Genomic DNA, 16,575 nt, shown 5'->3' with positions numbered 1-16,575 from the left:
ACATGATGTCACTGATATGTGTAATTTAAAATGATGAGCTCAAAGAGAAGAATGTTGATGACCAGGGACTGGGGTGGAGTATGTGTGTGAGGGAGGGTTGTGGGAAGGTTCAGGATACACTTTGGAAAAAGTTCAAGAGTTTCATTACTCAACATGGTGAGTACTGTTAGTAACAATGCATTGTATATCTGAAAACTGCTAAGAGAGTTTTGGGTTATCTTCACTATCTCCTAAAAAAGACAGTTACATGAAATAATACACATGTTAGCTTGATTTGGCTATTCCACAGTGTATCTACATCAAAATATTATTGTGCTTTACACCATAAATATGAGTTTTATTTGTCAGTTAAAAAACAATTGAAAGATAGATGAATTAAATATGGTAAAACAGTAACATTTGGGGAACGTATGCAAAACTTTGTATTATTATTGTGACTTTTCTTTAAAATTGTTAAAAAATAATTTAGCAAAATATAAACTTAATAAAATTGTTAAAAGCTCCTTCACTAATCCTACTTCAATCTCTGACCCCTACAGTCTATTTGCAACAAAAACTAAAATCTTTTTTAGATCATAAATCAAATTTTGTCACTTCTCAGCACCCTGCAGTAACTCCCCATTTTATTCAGAGTAAAACCTAACTGATACTGCTACTCTCTGAATGGTATGCTCTTGCTCCAGATGATACTTGGCTTACTTCCTCACTTCCTTCAAGTCTTTGTTCAAATATTACCTTTCAACAAAGCATCCCTAACCATCCTATTTGAAATCTCAACCGTTTACCTATCCCTAGCACACCAGATCCCTGATGGTCTTGTCTTTTAGCAGTTACCAAGCTGTAACATTTAGTATTTGCTTATTTTATTTTATTTTATTGTTTTTTTGATGGTACTGGAGTTCCTGGAAACCCTTCTACCTCCGGGCTACACTCCCAGACCTATTTTGTTTATTTTTATTTGGAAACAGGGTTTCTTAAGCCAGCGAGGCTGGCTTAGAACCTGCTCGATCCTCCTGTCTCTGCCTCCCAAGCGCGGGGATTACAAGCGTGCACCACCACGCCCAGCTAGTTTGCTTATTTTTATATATGCTTTTAATCATAGGTCTCTCTTCACTACAATGTAAGCTTAATAAGAGGTTGGATTTTTTTAGTATTCCATTTTTTGATACATCTCAAATACTTAGAATTGTTCCTGGCACAGCAGGTCTACAAGAAATGTCAGCAAAATGGATGAACAAGTTTTGCTGAATACTTGCTACAACCCGGATGTTGTCCAAAAGAACAAAGAGAGGGACACAGGTACACGAGCAATCATAAGCAATTAAATGGGGGCATAGAGTACAAATACTTAGGAAATTTTGAATTCTAAATAAGAAATAAATTAAGCAGAGTCCTTGACTGTATCATTGAAAATCTTGCCACGGAAGAAAAGGCAAGTTGCAAAGGTAAAGTTTAGGAGTGAATCACTGACTGCATATTAATTAATAGTATAATTAAAGTTCCTAGTATACACAAGAAAACAATGGTTTCAATATAATAAAAATATTCACTATGTCATTTATAATATTAATCCACATTACAACATTTATTCAGTATTAGAATTCCTACACAGCCTTCCAGACAATCTCTTTGTTTATAAGTCAGTCTTTTCAATTTTCTTTTTTTTTTTTTTCTTCCTTTTTTTCCCCCATAGTACTGGGTATTGAACCCAGGGCCTATGGAAAAAGTTCAAGAGTTTCATTACTCAACATGGTGACTACTGTTAGTAACAATGCATTGTATTTTTTTTTTTCCTTTTTTCCCCATGGTACTGGGGATTAAACCCAGCCTTGGTCTCTCCAATTTTTAACAAGATAAATGCAAAGTGAAACTGCAAATCTTGCAAAAAATAAAAGTTTCATAAAGTCTGTGAAAGCAATATAGAATCACAAGAAAATTAGCTTATAATTAAGAAGGTGGCCAACAAAGACCAAAAGGAGAACATAAAAGGTGATTCAAAGGATAATGAGTAATCACAGATTAATAAAAATAATCCTTAGAAAAATTTGATGATGCCCCAAATTTTGCAATATGGACACTTTTAAAAATCTCATTGAAAGGCAAATGTAAAATGGTGGTATATTGTGCTATAATAACTTTATCAGAAGGACTGTGTAAAAAAAAAATAAGTAGTAGTTCATCAAACACAGGCACATATATAAAGATAACTGTATTAGATGATAGATGTTAATTATCTTGATTTATTCATTCTACAATGTACACCAATCAAAACATACTAAATGCCATATATATACTTTGTTTTTCAGTGAAACCTCAATAAATATGAAGAAAAATGAATATTTAATTACTTTCCTAAAGATTTTAGGTTTCATTTTTCAACACAGAGACCTTATCAACTTCCACCAAGCTTCTATCTCCCAAACAAGTTGCTTTAAGAGATCCCTTTGTTTTTTGTTTCTTTATTTTGTTTTGTTTTTGTGCTACTGGGAATGGAACCCAGCGGCATTTTATCTCTGACCTGCATTCTGAGCCCTATTTTATATTATTTATTTTGAAACAGGGTCTCACTAAATTGCAGAGGGCCTCAAGTACCTGAGGTTGTCCTTGAAACCGTGACCCTCTCATCTCAGCCTGCCAAGAGCTGGGATTACAAGCACAGGCCACCACACTTGGCTTTAAGAGATCCCTTTTAAGCACCTTTGCCTTCCTTGAGGAGCAGTGAGGTGAAAAGATAAAAATACATGAAAAAGAAATACTTACATAGCAAATTTCCAAGAGGGAGGCTGAACTTATGTATGCTTAACAAGGGGTATGTTTTTAATAAATAAGGCAGAAATTATTTTATGTAATATATTCAGCTCAAGTGCAGAAAATTTTAATTATAATCTTTGGCAAGGGTGCAATTTGTCATGTAGACCACAAGATGGAGGCACCAGTCTCCTGAAAGCAATAAAAACGAAAGCAAAGAAATAGCTTCCTTAGTTAAAATTATAAAAACCAGCCAGGTGTGGTGGCGCACTGTAATCCCAGCGCTTGGGAGGCTGAGACAGGAGGATTGCACAGGTTCGAAGCCAGCCTCAGCTACTCTGTGAGGCTCTCAGCAACTTAGTGAGACCCTGTTTCCAAATAAACTATAATAAAATAGGTCTGGGAAGATAGCCTGGAGGTAGAGGGAAAGCCTCTGGGTAACACACACACACACACACACACACACACACACACACAAAATATATATATATATACTAATTTTTAATAAATCATATACATTCCCATGTCTTTTTATAAAAATGAAAACAATCAAACAGTGAAGTCTGACATTAGTTCTGAAGATTTTTTTCTATACTGAAGCATATTCAATTTTGAATGCTTAAAAAGCTACTATGTCAACTCACTTTCCTAGTTCTCGCAAAGTAACTTACATTTTAAAAGCCTTCAAATAGCAGCACAAATGAATTACTGAAGAGTTCTTTGAAAAGTGAGGAAGATAAGAAAAAATATTTCATCTGATTTACACTAACAGAGAAACTGGGTTCTGCATAAATACAAATTTGAATTTCATCACAGTGTCCTTGACAACTCAACACAAGATATACTATTTTTCTTCATTTTCTATAATTCTTCCACAAATACAATGAATCCTGACAAATGCCAGGAAATGTGTCTAATAGACAGTATTTAATAAATACTAATTACAATCATTACTGTTACTGACGTTACTATGAAAATAAATAGTATACATTTAAACTGTACTTGGTGCCCTCTTCCCCCCACCACCCCCATTTTCCCTTCCCCACCTCCCACCAATGATTGTTCAGGATAACCATGCTATATTCATACTTCTACACATATTCTTAATACAAAACAATCATGAAACCCTCAAAGTAAAAGAGGACAAGTAACTCTTCCTCTTCCATGAAATATTTTTAGCCTCACTTAGAAACAGAGACAACATAGCTTAGTCAATCATCCATTATTATTTTCCATTTCTGCTTGAAGATCTCATATTTCCCTGGCAGGAAAATCAAAATTCAAGATTAATGTTCCTTAAATTCATTTTAAAGGCAGCAATAAGGACTGAAATATTTAACTGCAAATGTATTTCATCCTCTTGTTTTTCTCTGGTTGAAAGTACAATACAGATGTGGTTCTCTCTGTATGAAACAAAAGTACAATCTTGTACTATTGGGGAAGTAAGCTTCTTCCCTTCACTTAAATGCAATCAAGTAAATAAATACATGCATAGATTCACATAAAAACCAAGGGAACTCAGGACTCAACTGAGAAATAATCTTGAAAGAAAACACAAATAAGAAATAAAAATTTTAAATGAAGATCAGAAAATTAAAAATCTAATCTTCAAGCCGTGCATGGTGGCACAGGCTTGTAATCCCAGCATTCAGGAGGCTGAGAGGACTGGTCCATAACCTGTTTCAAAAATAAAAACAAAGGACTAAAAAATAGGGCTGGTGGTTAGCTTGGAGGTACAATGCCCCCTGGGTTCCATCCCAGTATCGCAAAAAAAATTAAATAAAATTAAAATTAAAAATAATAATAATAAGATAAAAAGACTAAAAAATAGGGCTGGGAGTGTAGCTCAGAGATACAATGCCCTGGGTTCCATCTCCAGTACCAAAAAAAAAAAAAAAAAAAAGTCTTTAGACAACCCTAAAACAGCCTATCTATAAACTTAAAAATTATTACTTTATATTCAGCAATGTAATTTAAAGAAAGGTCAAGGTTTTATAGTATCTCTAAACAAGAACTATTTGGTCTAAAACACACTTAAAAGATATTTTATCAAGTTGATAATCTCCATTATTATGATTATATTATATAATCTCTGACAAATTCAGGATATAATGTTGCATATTATTTGTAACTATACATATGATATTCAAAATTTTGAGTCAATTCTTTAAAATATAATTGCCACTTGTATCACTATATATTAACCATGAGAAATAATCCACATTCTCATTTCCAAATCTTTGTTGCAAATGTCAGAACTTTATAAATTAGTAATACAGAATTTATTTGGAGGACAAAACTATATCCAATTACTTTAGACAAAAGATTATTCCTTCAAATTAACTCAAAGAAAAAAATACTTAATTGCCTCTCATGCTCTAATTTATGGACCAATGCTGCCATCTGCTGGAAAAACTGAAGTGTCTTTACTATTCAGAGCTCAATCAAGAGCTTCTACTATATAGTAAAACAAGACAACTGATTTATAATTTTGACCAGTTGATGTTTCTGATATCTGCTATATATTCCTATTAATTACAATTCATTAAAATTATAGCTATATTTAAATACTAAAAGCAAATAGACTGAGAAGAAAAAAATAAGGCTATCTTCAATGAAGTCGGATGTCTGCAATAAAACTTAATTTAGAAGGCACACGGGACTAAGACAAGCCCACACCTGACCCATACTACGGAAAGATAACTATTTTTAATAAGAATGTACAGTTCTTGAAAAATAATTTGGCCCATTTGTCAAAGTATACCTTTAATTCCTGTTTGAAGAATTTGTAAACCCACTTAGTCATTTTCTGTGGGTTTTAATACTTTATAATTCTGGGTCCACAAATATCTTAAGTTTCATTGAAGAGCTGCTTTTTTAGAACCTACTTTTTACCCAGGCAAATGTACATGAAGCTCACTTAAATATTCAGAAATGAAACAGTCACCTTCTGTTTAAAATAAGGAAAATAATCCCTAGTTACACTTATAACTTTCAAAGATATAAAATGATCATTTAGCACTCAATGAATGGTAGCTATTGTTAATTTAAGAATTACTAAAGCTTGGCACGGTGGCACATGCTTGTAATCCCAGCATTCGGAAGGCTGAGACAGGAGGATCACGGTTAGCAGTCTCGGCTACTTAGTGAAGCCCTTTGCAACTCAGATCCTTTTTCAAAATAAAAGAATAAAAATAGGGCTGGGGGTATAGCTCAGAGGTAAAATGTCTCTGAGTTCTACCCCCAGTACTGAAGAAAAAAAAAAAAAAGATTACTAAAAAATTTGATGTTATGAGAAGTTGAGAATTAAATGGAAGAAAATGTATTTATAATTTATATTACAAATTAAATATGTAAACTTCAGCCTAAAATAGCCATTGATTCATATTTACCTCCTTTATTTCCTCAATTCCTTTAAATCTATTAAATTATATAAAAGAAAGGTTTATAGCTATGCCAGAAAACAGAAAAATATTCTACTAAAAGGTTTGAAACTGCCAGGTATGGTGGTACACTCTTGTAATCTCAATATGTGGGAGGCTGAGATAGGAAGATTGCAGGTTAGTGGCTAGCCTCAGCAACTTGTGAGGCCCTCAGCAACTTAGTGAAACCCTGTTTCAAAATAAAAAATTGGGCTGGGGGTATAGCTTAGAGGTAGAATGCCCCTGAGTTCAATCCCCAGTACTATAAAAAAAAAAAAAAGGTCTGAAACTAAGGCCAAGAGGTATGCTATATTTAGAGCAGTGTTTAATAAATATTTATCACATGACAAAATTAATGAATACTACAGGATAAGATGAAAAGTAAGCTTAGCAGTGCCAACTGGCCTGTGACTCAGCACAGACAGGCCAGCTTGGAAAGAATCTGTGTTTTCCAAAATAACCCCGAGAAAACCCCAGACTTTGAGCAATAGGGCTGAGAGCAAGAGGCAAATGGTAAGGATCAAGTCTAAGAAACTTGAAAATGTCACCAGTGCTCCCACAGAAATCCCTGGTTGTCACCAACATGAGCAGCTCGTATGATTAACACCAACTGAAGCTGAGTATTATGAAAAGTAACAGACTAGATGCAACTTGTAAGAGGCTATGCTCAAAACATTTTTAATGCTATTACCTTTTTTGCTTAATGCTGTTATTTTTTCCAGTCCCTTTATTCATGGAAACTCTTTCAAGAATCATGGTAAATTTAGTGATGCTGGCACATCATAGTACATTGTAATCCCTTCCTCTACCCTCCAGCTCATCTTCCACAGGGCCTCCAGACTCACTTCTCTACTAACACTATTCATGTCAAGCTCTCACTTGTTGAAAAGCTCTCACTAGTTACCTACTACTTAAAGAATGTAGTACAAACTTCAACCTGTAGTATCTCAGGCCTATGATAATCTATCTTGTCTATTCTCTTGGTAAAAGTTTTCCCTTGTTCTTTTTACAATGAAAATCCACATGGAACTACCTTCCAATCTCTGTGGCATTTCCTATTCATTTCTTGCCCTGACCAAGAAATTCTATCACTATTTCTGAAATTGAATGTCTTTCTCAAAGTGCTGATCAAATGCTTCTGGCTACCTATCTCCCTAAATCCTCCCAGTTAAAATTAAACCCAGAGCACCCTGTTCTTTTTCTAGCATAGCTCTAACAGGCTCAAAGTTATTTCTCAAAGAAAGCAAACCCATCTACTCTCTGATCCGTGTTCTGAGTTAAGTAAAGGCTTAAAGAGATGGGTTTAAATTATTCAACATAATAATCTTTCAAATACTTGAAGGTCCTTCTAAATCTTCTCATTATGGGGTACATTTATTCAAGAGCCATGGCTAATACTCACATATAAAATTTCTAATAATTTTCATAATCAGAACTACTCCATCTGGACACCAGATTTTCAACCATTTCTGTAATGTGTTTGCAAGTTATGCACAATATTCATGCCTCCTCTAGACCTTCATGATGTCCATCAGCAAATTCAAAATTTCTTCAGTTAAAATAAGCCTGATAGGGACTTCCGGGAAGATGGCGACCGAGAAAAGCGGGGCTTAAGAGCTCCGCTAACAACAAATCTCCATTACCACAAAATCAGCGCCTTTCATAGCCAGAAAGCACCATCACCAGTGAAACAAAAAATCACCAGGCTCCAGAGAGAAAGCGGACTGAGAACAGAGCCACAGAGGAGATACACCGGCCTCGCGCCCGAGGACGCGGCAGACGCGGCAGCAACGCCATACTGCTGGTGGCAGCGGCGAATTAACCAGACGGCCACAGCAAGCCGAGGTGAGCCACTGCGGAACAGCTAGGCGAGATTTCTCCACGCAGAGAGCATCTAAAGCTCCCAGTGGCCGAGCTCAGCACACGCTGCAGGGATTCAGAGTAGAAATCAAAATCAAGAAGAAAAACGCCAGCCCCACAGCCGAGGGCGTAGCAGCGGCGCCATATTGCTACCTGCGGCAGCAGCAGCGAATTCAGCGAGGCCAGTACAGCTACATCTGCGTACTCAAGAACAGTGAGTCAAATTGCGGGCCACAGAGGAGAAATCCCTGGGACCTGACCCAGTGGGGGAGGGGCGGTGGCAGAGATATCACACCATAGGAGAACGTGCAACCTGGCACCCCCCACAGTCTAAAGCAGCCTCTATCGACTCTCTGGGTCGGAGACTCTGTGATAAAACCCAGTAAAGGAGTAGTGGGGTCTGAGATACTACTGACTCGAGATCCAGAACACCTTAAGGGAAGTCATAGTGACCCAAGGGAAGAACCCAGAGAAGGCACAAACATCTGAAATCATGGGAAAGAGGAATAATACTGGAGCAATGAATGCCCACAACCCCACAACATCAGAACCTGATAAAACAGAAAATCAGAGATTTCTAGAAGATCAAATCAGGAAAATAACTGTAGAAATAATAGAGGTGCTTCGAAAAGAACTCAGAGAGAGCCAAAAAGAGATAAAGGATGCAATTAATGAAGTAAAGGCCTCAATTCAAAGCACAAACAACCGATTAGAACACATGGAGAACAGAATCTCGCTCTTAGAAGATGAGCAATCCAAAAATGAACTCATAGTTTCTAATCTAGAGCAAAATATCCGACAGCAGGAGTCTGATATTGAAGAAATATGGGCCCATTTTAAGAGAGCTAACCTAAGAATTATTGGAATAGAGGAGGGAAAAGAAAGTGAAACCAAAGGGATCAACAATCTCTTCAAGGAAGTAATAGCAGAAAATTTTCCAAACATAGAGCAAGAGGTTGATACACAGGTCCAGGAAACTTATAGAACTCCCTTCAGACAGGATCAGAGAAGAGGATCCCCACGCCACATAATTGTCAAAATGACCAATGCGGAAGCCAAGCAGAGAATCTTAAAGGCAACAAAAGCAAAGGGCCAAGTGACATTCAGAGGCAAACCAATTAGAATCACTCCAGACTTCCCAAACCAAGTCATGAGAGCCAGAAGGGCTTGGAGTAACATATTCCCAAACTCTGAAAGAAAACAACTTCCAGCCAAAAATTTCCTACCCAGCAAAACTTTCTATCAAATTAGATGGAGAAATAAGAAGCTTCCAGGACAAACAGAAACTGAAGGAATTTATGTCTTCAAAACCAGCACTAGAGAAAATACTCAAAGAGATTAACTACAAAGAAGAAATAGGTAACACACTCCAGAACTAGAGAAACAAGATTTTCCATCCAACAGACAACTAAGATTGGTTATCTGTGGAGATTCATTATTTATGTTAGTCTTTTACCTATCTCTAAATGGTATTGTTTGCCTTTATTGTTGTTAATTTTTAGGATTTCTAGTTGGAATATTAATATACCTTCAGATATAGCATTTGGAAATATTTTATCCCATTCTATTAGTAACTGTTAACTCTCTTTACATTGTCTTTGGATATACAATTTTTTTTTATTTTTTAGGGAGTTTGTATACTCCTCTGTTGCCTGTGCCATTGAAATCATAACCAAGAAATCACTGCCAATTTCAATGTTGTGAGGTTTAATGACCCAGATTTTCTCCTAAAAGTTTATAGTCTTAAGATTTATATTTAGGTCTATTATCTATTTTGAGTTAATATTTGTATATGGGATTAGGTAAGGGTCCAATTTTATTCTTTTCCATGTAATTATTATTTTTAACAATATTTAGTTAAAAGATTTTTATTTTCACCACCAAATGTTCGTGGAAACCTTGTCAAAAATAACTTGACAATATAGGGAAGAATTTAGCTCTAGGCTTGTATTTAACTCCAATGGTTTATATATCTGCCTTTAGAATAGTACTACACTGTTTCAATTATTGTAGCTTTATATGGTTTGAAATCAGAAAATATATATCTTCTAGCTTTGTTCTTTTTCAAGATCGTTTTGGGTACCTGGAGTCCATATTCCATATTAGGATAGATTTTTTTCTGAAAAATAAATATATAAATATATGATAGTTTCACCTAAAAAATAGAAAAAATATTCTCTGGTAAGAAAGAAAGCAAAAAGAAATATTGAAATGTTATCTTTAAGTCATCAAAAGCTTGGTATCAGACAAATGAAACTGTTATGTGAGATTATCATTTTTAATTTTAGATAAATTGCCATAATACTAGATGTCAACTACTAAGCCAAGCATGGGAGGGAGGGATAGGGAGAGAATGGGGTGGGGATTGGGTGGGGGCTGACTGGGAAAAGTGTGCATGTATGTCTACAAAAGTATGTATCCTACTATGATGTATGAATACAGTGCACCAATAAAAAAAAATTAAAAAAAAAATAAGCCTGATAGCCTGGTGTTGTGACACACTCCTGTAATCCTAGTACTTGTGAGGCTGAGACAGGAGGGTCACAGGTTCACAGACAGACTCAGCAACTTATCAAGACCCTGTTTCAAGATAAAAATAAATTAATTAATTTAAAAAAAAGAGGTCTAGGAGTATAGCTCAGAGGCAGAATGTCTCTGGGTTCAACCCCCAGTACCATAAAACAAACAAACATGGTAGTTTTAACTGGGTGCAAATGTTTAGTTCATGTGCAAAAGAAGGAAATAAAAATGGTAAAGCAATACTCAAAAATGCTCTAATCAAAACCAGATATATAAGAATTTATCTTTAAAAAAAAAAAAAGAAAAAGAAAGGAAACTACCAGCCAGGTATAGTGGTGCATGCTTGTAATCCCAGCATTTGGGAGGCTGACATAGGAGGAACGTGGTTTTACAGACAGCCTCTGCTACTTAGTGAGGCCCTTTGCAACTCAATGAGACCCTCTTTCAAAATAAAGAATAAAAAACAGGGCTGGGGGTGTCGCTCAGAGGTAGAATACCCCTGGGTTCCATCCCCAGTACCACACACACACACACACATACACACACACACACACACACAAAAAAAAAAAAAAAAAAGAAAGAAAGAAAATTACCACCACTTAAACCATGAGATAAATAAATAAAATCTTATGTACTTGGAAGCTGAGATAGGAGGTCATGCAGGTTAGAAGCCAGCCTCAGCTACTTAGTGAGGCCCTCAGAAACTTAGTGAGACCCTGTTTCCAAATAAAATATAAAATAGGTCTGGAAGTGTAGCCTAGAGGTAGAAAGGCCCTAGGTCCCATCCCTAGTACCACAAAAACAAAAACAAAACTAAGATGTAAATAAGAAGGGCATGCTGGGTATGGTGGCCTAAGTCTGTAATCTGAGTACTTGAGAGGCTGATACATTACGATTGCATGTTAGAGACCAGTGTCAGTAATTTAGTGAGACCCTCAGCAACTTAGCAAGACCTGTTTCAATATAAGAAATTAATTAAAAAGGCTGGTGGTATAGTTCAGAGGTAGAATGCCTCCCAGATTCAATTCCAAGTACCTAAAATAAATAAGAAGGAATGCAATAACAAAGGTATTTTATACTTGGTTTATTTGAGGAATTTATACAAAATAATTTACAGTAAACAATAATTTAAAGTAAAAATCTTACCAGGTATGGTGGTGCAAGCTTGTAATCCCAGCGCTTGGGAGGCTGAGACAGGAGGATCCCACAGGTTCAAAGCCAGCCTCAGCTACTTAATGAGGCTCTCGGCAACTTAGTGAGACCCTGTTTCCGAATAAAGTATAAAATAGGTCTGGGAGTGTAGCCCGGAGGTAGAAAAGCCCCTGGGTTCCACCCCCAGTACCACCAAAAAAAAAAAAAAAAAGTAAAAATCTCAAATCAAGCCTAAACTCAAATTCATCTGACTGGATAGTACTTAAAAGATTTATTGTGAATTATCTATCTTTTCTCTCATTAAGAATATGGAAAATATAGTTCTTAGACAGGCATAGTGGTGCATGCTTGTAATCCCAGCATTTGGGAGGCTGAGACAGGAGGATGGCAGTTTGCCTTCAGCCTCAGCTACTTACTGAGGCCCTTTGCAACTCAGTGAGACCCAGTTTCAAGATAAAGAATAAAAAATAGGGCTAGGGGTGTAGCTTAGAGGTAGAATACACCTGGGTTCCATCCCTGGTAACACACACACACACACACACACACACACACACACACACGCACACATAATAGTTCTTAAATAATTAGTACCACACAAACTGAATTAAAGATAATTTTTAAGAGTTCTTATTCATTTTTACTGATGATGTTAAATGCTAAACTATTGCAATTCAAAGAAAATTTAAGATTTCTTAAATTTTCAAGAAAAATTAAATCAAGGAAATAGGAAAGTTAGATGACTCATTTTAGAAGAATTTGCTATAAAATAAACCCAAACTATTTTGCCCTTGGTTTGTAGTGGAATACTTAGGAGTCACTTTAATAAAACAAATTGGTGCATCTGGCTTCAGTGACCTAAAAATTTAAGTATTCAGAGATACTAAATTATAGCACACAAGAGATTAAATTTTCCCACATCATCAACAAAGGCCTGATTTTCTCAAAACCAAGGGTATGCAAATTCAAAATATTAAATTGATTGAAGTATAAAATGGCACTAGGATATTAGGAAACAATTGGGTATTATAATACCAAATACCAGAGTAAAGGTGAATATATCCTCTCACTACAAAACTACCTTTTTAAGGATGCCCTAAACATGTACAGATACTTTCCCAATTGCAATTATTAAGAGTGTTTCTATAAACATTCTAGTGTAAGTATTTCCATGACTAAGATATTTATAGCAACACTATTAGTAACAGCAAAAATCAGGGAGAAATTCCTTTTGAATAATAATGGGGAGTAAGTATATTGTGACATATTTATAGAGAACAGCATACAACAATGATAATAAATGGATTTTCATTATAATATGAAAGGACCTTAGAAACCTATCAATAAGCAAGAGGTTAGAAATAAGTCACAAAAAAGTATATACACTATGATTCCATTCACGTAAGTTCAAAACTATGCATGACTAAACGAATCACTTAGGGATAAAAATGTGTTACAACTACAAGAAAAAGAAACTGATAAACACAAGGTTCATGACAAAGATTACTTCTAAACTGGGAAGGAAAGATATGACACAAAGGACAATACAGTTACTTAAAGGTAGTGATTATGTTCTTTTTTTGCCTGAACTGTGATAGGAATATAGTATTTTGTGATTCTTTGTACTCCATACATAATATACATTCTTTGTTGACTCCTGGATATTTAGTAACATCTTTTTTTTTTTGTACTGAGGGTTGAACACAGGGGCATTCTACCTCATAGCTACATCCCCAGCCCTAATTTTTATTCTATATTTTGAAATAGGGTCTCACTAAATTGCGGAGAGCCTCCCTAAATAGCTGAAAGCTAAAGCTGGCTGGGAACCTCCAATCCTCCTGTCTCGGCCTCCCAAGTACTGGGATTACAAACATGTGCCACCACGCCCAGCTAGAACAATTTTTTTAAAGACAAAAAATGAATAGATGAGAGGAAAATGTATTTTGAAAGACCTAATTTTTTTAGGTCTAGTACTTAGTATAAATGTTAGCAAGTCTCAAATTTGCAAACAGCTACAGAGATTCCTTCAGGTAACTAGGAAGAACTATAAGGAAATGACCTGCAAAACCAGGCCTAGCAGAGAAAGACAGAGCAGTACCCTATGATGGTCTAAAAGAAGCTCTGCCATAGCTGCCACTCCAACTCCTTAAAAATAGACATCTGATTGCTTATTATTCTTATATTTTTCTTTTCTCTTTACATATCAATGAGCTTAGATTACAACAGAAAAATCTGACCATGTTTGGCCTGTTACCAACCGGTACACAATGCCTATACTGGACAAAATTCACATGCCCAGTCATGTCATGAGCCTTTGGCTATCTGATAGCTAATAACTTGGAATCAAGAGACATGAATATGACTCCATGCATGGTAATCAATTAAGCTGAACCACTTCTAGCTACCTTCTCTAAAAGGCATGAATAACGCTTAAAGAACCACAGAAAGTCCTCCAGTAAAATAGTTCTGACATATCACTAGAATAATTATTTAGAATCATTTTTATAGTGCACTTCTCATTTTCAGATAAAGGACAAATTCCCTTATCTGTTCTCTATTCTGCACAAAGTATGTGTGACTATCTCCAGTAATTTTAACCTTACTAAGTCTGAAAAAAGTTTTATTAATATATTCAATGTAAGCTGGGCATGCTAGTATGTGCTTGCAATCCCAGCACTTGGCAAGGCTGAGACAGGAGGATCGTAGGTTCACAGACAGCTTCAGCTACTTAGTGAGGCCCTTTGCAACTCAGTGAGACCTTGTTTCTAAAATACACTAAAAAATAAGGCTGGGTGTGTAGCTCAGAAGTGCAATGTCCCTGAGTCCTATCCCTGGTACCGCTAAAAAAAAAAAAAAAAGAAAGAAAGAAAGAAAGAAAGAAAGAAAGAAAGAAAGAAAATTAGAGATCAAAATCCTCAAAGACAAAAACCTCAGTTTCTTAACAAAATATAAGCACATCAAATCCAACAAAATATAAAAAAGATAAAGCATTTTGACCAAATAAAGTTTATTCCACAAATGCAACATTCAAAACACTCAATGTTGCTGGGCACAGTGGTACACACCTGTAATTCTGGTACTTGGGAGGCTGAGACAGGAAGATGGCAAATTCAAAACCAGCTTCAGCAACTTAGTGAGACTGCCAACAACCTAATGAGACTCCATTTCAAAACAAGAAATAAAAAGGTAGGGAATGTAGCTCAAAGGTGAAATGCCCCTAGGCACAATCCCTAATACTGCACCCACAGGCACACACACACACACACACACGCACACAATTTGATGTCAAAAAAGTTAAAAACTTAGCTCCATGAAAAAATACACGAATATTTATAATAGTTTTATTCATAATTGCCAAAAATTGGAAGCAACCCAAATTCCTTCAGTAGTTAAGTGGATATTACAAACAGTGGTTTGGCCATACAATAGAATATTAGGCAGTAAAAAGAAATTAGCATTATTGCACAAAGCGAAATGGAATAAACATTACTAAACATTACCAAATTCGTATTACTAAGTGATAGAAGCCAAACTAAAAAAGGTTATTATGTGCTATATTATTCCAACTATATGTGACATTCTAAAAAAGGTAAACTACAAGTAAAAAGATCAGTGGCCACTAGGGGGAGATAGGTAAAAGGAAAGGAAGGAGGGAGCAAACACTAAGGCAGAATATTGAAAATGAAAGAAACTGCTGGAGAGGTAAAGGAATATCTGAATAGCTTTCACTCCATTTTCCTGAAAGTCTATTCATTTAAAATTGGCAATCAGTATAATTCACTATATGATCATCTTCATTGATACAAAAATGCAAACAAGCAAGCATTTGACAAATCTCAAGCTCCATTCATGAAAAAGAAAAAAAAAAAAAAACTCAGCAAACCAGATAGAGTAAGGAACTTGGTTAACTCCTATGAGTTTCATTCAAAAAAAGTATAGCTAACATTATACTTATTATGAAATTAATGAAAAACAAAACACTTTCCTCCTTAAATAGATAATAATGCAAAAATTTCCACTCTTGCTGCACTTATTTGATATTATAGTAGAGGTGTGATCCAATACAAGCAGGAAAGAAAATGAAATGAAAGGCAAAGAGGTTGGAAAGGGGGGAAAAAACTGTCTCTATCAGCACTTGGCATAATTACCAACATGGCATGTACTAATCTGCAAAAGGCTAGGGCAAACAGTGAATAAAATAAGTTGCAGTATACATGACCTACATAAAAAAGTCAACTGTACTGCTATATATCAGCAATGAAGAACTGTAAATTTTTAACAAATAATTTAAAAAGCACCATTTATATTTATATTAGCTCCACACAATGAAAGAAATGGAATCAAATCAGATCCGTGGTTGTCTGGAAACAGGGAGCAGAAAGCAGCAAATTCTCTGCCCTGACAGAGTTTTAAAGCTCATTAAAGAAACAAGTCTAAGATGTAATAATGTTATGAAGGAGGGCGAGGACCAACAAATTTAAGCAAAAAATCATGAAATGTATGAAACACAATTTTGGAAAGGTCTTCGTGCTTCTCAGTATTATTTTTATTACCATTATTTCAAGCTTTCAAGTAAGAATACTGAGACTTGAAGAGGACAACTACTTTTCATGTGATCCCTCAGCTGCTTAGGTGTCAGAGCTGTAATCCAACCCAATGTCTTCCTTCGCCCCAAACCCTAGATTTTCTGCAGCACGATTAGAAACAACACAGAAGTTCTGAAAGCGGCTACATAGTGCGATTTCAATGGACAAGAACATCTCCTAAGAACCCAAACCACCTGCGCCACAACTTAGTACAAACCCTGCGCGGACACATTAGAGTTAGAATCTTGTTTCTTAAATTGAGCGGTTGTGGGAATCAAATGCCTAAAGGG

At 35.7% G+C, this 16,575-nt stretch overlaps 1 protein-coding gene across 1 annotated transcript in view; it reads right to left on the bottom strand.

Moving 5' to 3' along the window:
* Window positions 1–16,575, bottom strand: part of NDUFAF2 (NADH:ubiquinone oxidoreductase complex assembly factor 2) — a gene marked incomplete at both ends in the record, with an annotated part of 168,503 nt that overhangs the window by 151,249 nt on the left and 679 nt on the right. The window lies entirely within an intron of this gene.

This window comes from Muscardinus avellanarius (genome assembly GCF_963383645.1).
Source record: "Muscardinus avellanarius genome assembly, chromosome: 1".
NCBI lineage: Eukaryota > Metazoa > Chordata > Mammalia > Rodentia > Gliridae > Muscardinus > Muscardinus avellanarius.
The sequence above is the reverse complement of the archived record's forward strand: the minus strand, read 5'-3'. Positions and strand labels throughout refer to the sequence as shown.